This window comes from Equus asinus, chromosome 4 (assembly GCF_041296235.1).
Source record: "Equus asinus isolate D_3611 breed Donkey chromosome 4, EquAss-T2T_v2, whole genome shotgun sequence".
Classification (NCBI taxonomy): Eukaryota; Metazoa; Chordata; class Mammalia; order Perissodactyla; family Equidae; genus Equus; species Equus asinus.
Window position 1 is genome coordinate 35971344 of NC_091793.1, and position 8413 is coordinate 35979756.

The following is an 8413-nucleotide window of genomic DNA, read 5'->3' on the forward strand; positions in this document are numbered from 1 at the left end:
GCTAACCAGAGAGAGGAAAACCTACCTGGAAGAACACATAAGAAAATGGTTACAATGACTATCTTCAGGGAGAAGAACTGGAAATTTGGGAACAGGGATGAGTTGGAGACTTATTTTTCAATGAATAAGTGTTTGTTCATTTTAAATTTTAATTACAAGTATTGCCACAAAAATTAATTAAAATAAAAAAGCTTAAAGAAAAGGAATCTTTTGCAGAAATCCTAAAATCAACACCAGTGTTATCAGTGCATTAGAATCCTAGACACTACTTTGTAATGAAAACTTAGGTAAATAAATTATTCTATATGTTGCTTGAGTACTTAACAGTATATGAATAGGAAGGCTTGAATTCAAATCTCAGTACTATTATATGAGCTAACAACTATTCTAAATCATTATTTTAGCCAAAGAAACCAAAAAGTATGAGGGTACGATAAGTGATGCACATGTATGTACGCACATAGACATTCATGTTTAATGGTGTGCTCTGTTATTAAATGCTATAGGTAACACAATGCTAATGGATTTGAACATTAATATTCTTGGAATACTGTTCTTGAGTGCTGAATTCAGGAATACTCAGATTTTTTTTTTCCTTCTGTTTAGGAAGAGAAGAGCAGGAAACTGCAATGGATTCTTAACCCTTTTTGGAGTTACAAACTTCTTAGAGAATCTGACTAAAGCTACACACCATCCTCAGAAAAATATACAAATACATATATTTGGTGGATTCCATCTTCTGATCCAACATGTTAATTTTCTCATTCTCTCTATATAAACCCTCTGCACTACTGCAATAGTCTAGAGCCCTTATTTCATGTTGTTTTATAGAAGAATGCTCAAGGGAAGTTTTTAGAATATTTACTTCAGTGATCATACATCTCAATCTGTGTTCAGCGAAACAGAAATGAGCAGAATCTGGGAAACAGATTTGATCAGAAAGGGAGACTAAAAACCTTTCCCCTTCTGACCCCCTCTCCAACCAAACATATCTTCCATTGTGACCTCACAGTATTTATCATACCCTACTTATAAACTGTTGGGTGTCTGTCAAGTCAGCTCATTAAATTATCTTAAGACTCAAGTCCAGGAAGGCATAGACACAGTGATACAAAATGAAACCTATAATCCTATTTTCATCATTACCTATTGCTCTCATTAAACTATCCAGGAATATGATAAACATTTACAGGTAAATAGATGCATGAAGTAATTCAAATACATCACATAATCCTGTTCATTTCAAATAAATTTTTTTACCATTTATAAAAAAGAGGCAGACTAAGTTAATTACAAATCTTATCCAAATTAATTAAGCTTGACTAAAATTCAGAAATTTTCAGAGGAGAGTATTACTCACTTTGATAGAAAAAAATAAGCAACGGGGAATGATGAAAATTAGTGAGAATAAAATAGATTTTTGACATGAAAGCAGATTATTTACGAGAGTGCATTAGTCACTTTGGTTGTGATAAAAATCTCAACTACTGCTAGTTTAAGGAATAAAAAGTGTAGGGGGAAGGGGAATGGGGAGTATACACTGCTAGGACTGCAGAAGAGTTGAGCTTTGGAAAAATCCTAGAACTAGGATTTCTGATGCTGTCACCAATGTCCCTCTCTACTTTCAGCTTCTCCCTATGTGGCTTCTTAAATTCAACTTTGTAGTAAGGCACCAGGAAAGGAAAAGTAGTCTTCTCTAATTCCAATTTTAAAATCTTGGTAATGGATTCTGATTGGCCCAGTTCAGATTATGTGCTCATCTCTTGGATTAATCACTGTAGGGGGTGGTCAGGAAGAGGAAAAGGAAGGTTAATGTGATCGGCAGCTTTCATTTCTGGAAAGCCTATTCACCAAATGATGGGGCTCAGCATAGACGGGGTTACTGATACAATCATCATGAGCCAGGCAACCAGTTCAACTTGTTTCCACTACTACTGATAGACAGAACTCTTCTACCAGAAGTCCACTGAAGACTACTGAGCTATGCAAAAAATTTAATTCAGCATTGACTTCAATGCTCTGTTGTCAGTTGAAGAAATTCCAAAAAGAAGAGAGGAAAAAAAAATCTTATTCTTATACAATACTTTATCATGAGGTCTACTTTTGGCTACTTCCAGATCGAGGTCCTTCTAATTTCTTGATTTGTGAGTAGTTTAGTAAATGACAAAGTTAGTTTTATAGCTGTTGTTTTAAATAGCCTCTAAAGTTTCCAGAGAATTCACAAAATAAAATATTGATGAATTTTTTTTCAAACACACCAAAACCTTTTTCGTTTTTTTAAGTTGGTAAAAAGGCATAAGGAGTGAGGGCATTGCAGCCCTGCAATCCTCAATGTTAAAAACTTGAGTCCTGGAGTCTTAAGGACTAGAGGCTGTTATACTTTCTCATGAAACAAAAGATATCAGGGATTACCAGTTACTCTGATGTACTGATATACAGAATCTTCTTGATGGAGAGGGACTACCGACAGAGTTCAAAAAGAATCACAATAGTTTTGTGTGACCAGTCCATATTTTATTGCCAGCTTTAAAGGGAAGCTAAAAAATGAGGCTTACGAGGGTAGATTCAGTAACAGGGAAAAGAGATACACAGTCTTGAATGTTTTCTAAATAAAATGAAATTTAAAAGGAATCATTATTCTTTACAAAGGCAGTACACTATTCTAAAAATAGGCAAATGAGCATAAAACTAAGTATCTTGTATATTTATGCATACCAGCTATAACACTATATACAGATCTCAAGGGTACTACTAATGTTGTAGTCCTCTGAACATGGCTGGTTATATTCTCCAACATCAAAACTCTTCCTGTATATGTTCTCTCTACCATGAATGCTACAAAATCACTAGACCAATATATGCTTGTTTTCCAAGACTAAATTTAACTCCAAAAATGAGACAAAACAGGCATTACTTACATATTGTTGATGGAAGATTAAATGAACTGTTATAACCTTCCTAGAAAAGCAATTTGCCAATGTCTATCAAGAGCCTTAAAAATGTTCATACTGAGGGGCTGGCCCTGTGGCATAGCAATTAAGTTCCGCATACTCTGCTTTGGTGGCCGGAATTCACAGGTTTGGATCCCGGGCACAGACCTACACCACCCGTCAGCCATGCTAAAGACTGCAGATAGTTTCCAAAGAATACCTATTATAATGCTGGTAATTCCAAAAAAGAAAAAAAGTTCATACTCATTAACCCAATAATTCATTCAACATTCTTCTTTCATTCAACAAATACTTGTTGAGTGTTTACCAAGGGGTCAGGCATTTTTCTAAGTGTTAGCAATACAGTAGGGAGTATTAAAACAAATTTTTCCTTGTGAAGTTTACATTTTGGTGGGATGAAACAGACAATAAATAAAATATAAAATATCACCAAATGGTGAAAAGAGAAATGGAGGAAAACAGAACAGGCACTAGTAACAGAAAATGTTGGGGGGTTGGGAGGGTTGCAATGTTTAATAAGAGGTCAGAGATGGCCTTACTGAGGTGACATTTTAGTAAAGAAAAAGGACAAAGAATTGTGCAAAGAAAAATTCGCGTTAAAATCATGCATAAGAAAAACGTTTAATGATGAAGAAAAAATGCTTACGACAAACTAAATAAGAAGATCAAGAAACAAAATTTTATTTGCAATTTTAACTATGCAAAACACCAAAGGACTAAAAATAAACATTTTCAAATGTTAATGGTGACTTTTCTAGGTGGAGATTTATGGGCCACTTATTTTCTTCTTTATGCTTTTTAAATGGGTATCTATTATTGCAATCAGAAAAGCAAGCATTCCTTCATCTGTAGTCTACTGTTATCTTGTGCCATTTATCTTCTGAAGCACCCTGCCCTTATTTGAGTAAATCACCATCTCCAATAACAGACTTCTAAGGAAAAGAAGTGTGCAGTTCCTCAATGAACTAAATTTTTCAGTGAACCTATATTGTTAGTGCCTCGTACCCCTATCTTAACTCAAGTAAGTATTTACTGAAACATTCTATGAGGCACTGTGAGACTCTGGGACTTGACACTGAACAACACAGAAAAGATCTCTGCCCTACGAACTTATGTTTTAGTGAGAAAACAAATTTTTTTAAATTACCATGTACTAAATGTTATGAAGCAAACTAAGATGGACTAATACATAGAGAAACAGAGGGAGGGAGCTTATACAGGTAGTAGAGTGTCTTGGACCTTAAATCAATCCATCAGGGCTCCAATTCCATTTTTATGCATGACTTTATGTCAGTCACTTAATCTGAGCTGAGTCTCCTAATAAATGAAATGGATTCAATAAAATCTACCTCAAAATGTTGTTGTAAAAATTCAATGTAAGTGAAAATATCTAAAGCAATGGCTAACAGTCTCTTACAGGTACGAGGCAGTCCTTGAAAGCTAGCTGAATGAACAAAAAGTACTCAATAAATGAACAACAGGATCCCAGAAGAACCACTACACTGGAGAAGAAGGGTCTGGGAACACCTTACAGAAGAGACATCTGAGTTGGGCACTGAAGGATAAGTATTTTTACTAGCCTAAAGGACAAAGCAAAAAGCTCGAGGACACTGCCTTTACTACTCTAGAGCTAATTAAGATACAAAAGACACACAGTCCTACATTTTTGGCCCTGATTTTTTTCACATTTACCTTAATCTCAATTTTACATATCTACCCCATAGAAAAGAAAAATTTGTAGTGTCAATGGTGCCATCCTTCTTTCATTCAGATTCAAAATTTTAAGACTGTGCCCTTTGATAACATTACATACAGTTCATGTTCTTTTCCCAACATGCGCTCTCCCCTCAACCCTTTCCCCACCAGTCACAGTCCCATCAACTGAATGTAGGCTGTTGTCAACCAAAGTAGTATTTTGTAAACTTTGTGTTGTAAGCCACTTATGGATGGGGAAACTAACTTAGGTCAGATTTTTTTTTAAAAAAGGGGAAACAGAAAATAGTGCATCGGGTACAGTGAGGGTAAGAACACTTTTTTTTTTGAGGAAGATTAGCCCTGAGCTACTATCTGCCATCAATCTTCCTTTTTGCTGAGGAAGACTGGCCCTGAGCTAACATCTCTGCCCACCTTCTTCTACTTTATATGTGGGATGCCTACCACAGCATGGCGTGCCAAGCAGTGCATAGCTCCACACCTGGGATCCGAACCAGTGAATCCTGGGCCACCGAAGCAGAAACTACAAACTTAACCGCTGTGCCACCAGGGTGGCCCAAGAACAGTCTTTTGAAGACTTTATTTCAATTTAATCTGTGTGTATGAGTGTGCTGAGTCATGCAGCAAATGTATTTCTTTCTGTGAGGTGTAGTCAAAATGTTTGAAAATATGATATAAAACAATGATTCTTTTTTTTTTTCAGTGGAGAGTGGGTCAAACATCTTTTTGAAAATCTGATGGAACTTAAAGTTTCCCTTACCAGAAAACACAAGTTCACATTCATTCACACTACAAATGATGGTATATGCTGAATTTCAAGGAGTTCATAAAACCTCCTGTGGCCAGTCCAAGGCCTTCAAGAATCCTTGGGGTAAAATTTCAGCTACTGCCAGCACTGAGTTTCCTAAATGTTTATTTAATATATGCAACTTTGTGTATATGCAAAGTCCCTAGAAGGCAAGAACCATCTCGGTGTATATTCCAAGTCCCAAGGAGGGAAAACCCATCTTTTTGTCAGCAGCTTTCACAAGTAGCCAGATCTCAGGACGCTTACTGAACGGACAACACATGCTTAGTCTCCTGCTTCAGAACCATCAGCGTCTCCTTAATGGCTAAAGAATAAAGTTTCAGTCCTCCTTTTGGTATTTTTTCAGTATTTATTCAGCCTCTATAATCTGCCTGGCGCTGTGGACAGAAAGGAGAGCTCCTTTATAGTTTGACTTTCTCATTTTCCCATTTTATCTCCTCTCAGTTCCAAGAGGGACTTCTCCTCAGGTCAAACTGAGGTGTTCTTTATTCCCCGATATACCATTCAAAGCTCCTCCTCCCTTATGTAAATTCCACCTGACCTTTAAGACACATTTCAAATTTTCTTTTTTGTGAGGAAGACTGGCCCTGAGCTAACATCGGTGCCCATCTTCTTCTATTTTGTACGTGGGATGCCGCCACAGTGTGGCTGGATCAGTGGTGCCAGGTCTGTGCCCAGGATCAAACCTGCGAACGCCGGGCTGGAACTTAACCGCTATGCCACTGGACCGGCCCCCTAATTTTTCTTTTAATCCAATCTTTCTAGCAAGGTCCAGCATTTACTATGTGTACTAAGATGGTTAACTAGGATTCACGAACAAACTTCTGTTAACTTCTGATATTGTATGCAAAATTTTACATAAAGGTGCATTTTTCCATAAAAGATTTCAAGAGGTTGCAGAGGGTCCTATGACTCAAAAAAGGCAAAGAATTATACTGATACTATTAATTACTTATTGTATGTTGCTTTTTTGTCTTTTCTATTCCGCAAGGGTGGGAATTATACTCTGCGTGACAGACAAGAGAGATATTTTGGGAATGTCTGTGGCCTTTGATTTGTGTCTCCCTCAAAACTCTTCCCAAAAGAAGGCTGAAATGCCCCTACAAAGAATGATGAAATTAGTTACACTTCATGCCACCCACTTCTTTATAAGAAATAAGTAAGAATATATTTTAGATCTACCAACTGGATATATCAGCAAAATCTAAAAACAATCAAAGTGCATCAACCCACCACCCACACAGCAGACACTGTTTTAAAACCTCAAAGTCGAAAGTCTATTTACAACTTCCGGCGGCACAAAACCCCAAAGGGCTCCCTTTCGAGTCTTTCTTTGCTTTTCCCTTCCAGTTATTTTCTCTTAAACCGGCTGACCTACTTCGTGAAGGTTATGAGACAACCTGGCAACGTGTGTACCGCACAGGACGCTCTCCGCAGGGGCTGGGGGCAGGGTTTCCGAACAAAAGAGCTCCTGGAAGCCGGGACGTGCCCCGCGCAGGCAGGACCCCGGCCCGGGCCACTTTTTTCCTCAAAAGATACAGGTCCCCAGGCGGCGGCCGGCCTCGCCCCATCTGCCGCGAAGGTTGCGGGGTGCTCCGTCCCTCCTGTGTCAGCATGAGTTAGCAGGAGGCCCTCGGGGAGGGGGCCTCGGCTCGCCGCTCCTGGAGGCGGGGGCCGGCCTCTCCCGCGTCCGCCAGCGCCGAGCCTCGGGGCGCCCACGGGGCGGGGGAAGCGGCGGCGGCGCCGAGACGGAAGCTTTTCCTGGAGGTGAAAGGTCAGAGGCGCCGCGGGAGAGGCTGCAGGGCGCGCCGAGGCTCGCGGCCTCCCTCCCGCGCCCGCCGCCCCAGCCCCTCTCCGGGCTCCCGGCCCCGCGGCGACGGCCTCGGCCCCACTGCTCTCCCAGCCCAACCCGAGCCGCCGCGCGGCACTGCCAGACGGGCGGGCCCTGCCGCCCAGAGCCCGCAGGCTCGGGGGCCCTGGAGGCGCGTCCCTTGGCAGTTGGGATGAAGGGACACCCCGGTCCCCCGTCCCGGGCGCAGCCGCGGCCGCTTTTCTCCTCACTCGGCACTTCTTACCGGCCCTTCTCCGCGCGCTACGTCCCGCGCCGGGCGTAGAGCGGACAGTCCCGCGGCAGCGGCTGCTGGGGGCCCTCCGGAAACAGACAGCTTGGAGAAAGCTGAAGGGGGGAGGGTAAAGAAAAGTGGGGGCAGGGAGCTTTCTGGGTTTGTGTATTTGGGGGGGTCAGAGTTCGTGACCCCTCCTTCGGCTCCGCGTTGCGCGCTCCCGCCCGCGCCTGCGCACTAGTGGTGTGGAGAAGCGGCGAGGTCGTGACGTTGCTGTGCAAGTCGGCTGCCCTCTGTCGGCTTGGAGGGAGCCTGCCCCGCAGGGCGCGCGCGCCTGTCGGGCGCTTGGAGAAGCCGCGTGCGCTTAGCGTACTGTTTGCCAAAGGCCGTGTGGTTAAAGGAAGTTTTGAGAACGTTTCAGAGTTCAGTAATAATGGATCATCAGTTTTAGACAGGTTTCTAAATTTTGGAAAACTAGGCTCTGTTATAGGCTCTTACCTTAAACTCTAAGGTTTATTAGAGGACTAACGAGTCTGGGCAGATCCCAATAAGATAAAGTTTCATTAATTAAAACGACAAGCTAGGGCAGAATCCTGTAGAGCAAAGCAAAGTTTTACTTATCAACTCTTGTGAGTACATAGGTATAATGGCTAAATGAAGCAAGAATATAATGTAATTAGAACTTAAGCTTCCTGAAGGCTGGTTTTTGTCCGTTTTGCTCAGCAGTGTGTTCCCAAGCGTGCAGAACAATTCCTGATGGTCACTAAAGCCTGGTGAAATAAGAGAAGCATTGACGGACTGAACGTCGCATTCTGACAGGAGTACCCAAGGGCATGGAGGTGTGGCAGGAAGAGCTGCCCTGTGTGCAAAGAACTGCG

General features: G+C 41.5%; 1 protein-coding gene across 11 annotated transcripts in view; it reads right to left on the reverse strand.

Moving 5' to 3' along the window:
- NR2C1 (nuclear receptor subfamily 2 group C member 1) overlaps positions 1–7777 on the reverse strand; it is a 64447-nt gene extending 56670 nt beyond the window's left edge. For 3 of the 11 annotated variants that reach the window (XM_070507073.1, XM_070507067.1, XM_070507072.1), the window contains exon 1: positions 7548–7777. The gene's annotated coding sequence lies outside the window, so the exon portion shown is untranslated. Of the gene's footprint in view, positions 1–6846; positions 7179–7547 lie in introns of those variants that run through there. The other 8 variants (XM_070507078.1, XM_070507074.1, XM_070507071.1 and 5 more) reach the window with 5 other exon arrangements.
- Positions 7778–8413: the final 636 nt, after the last annotated feature.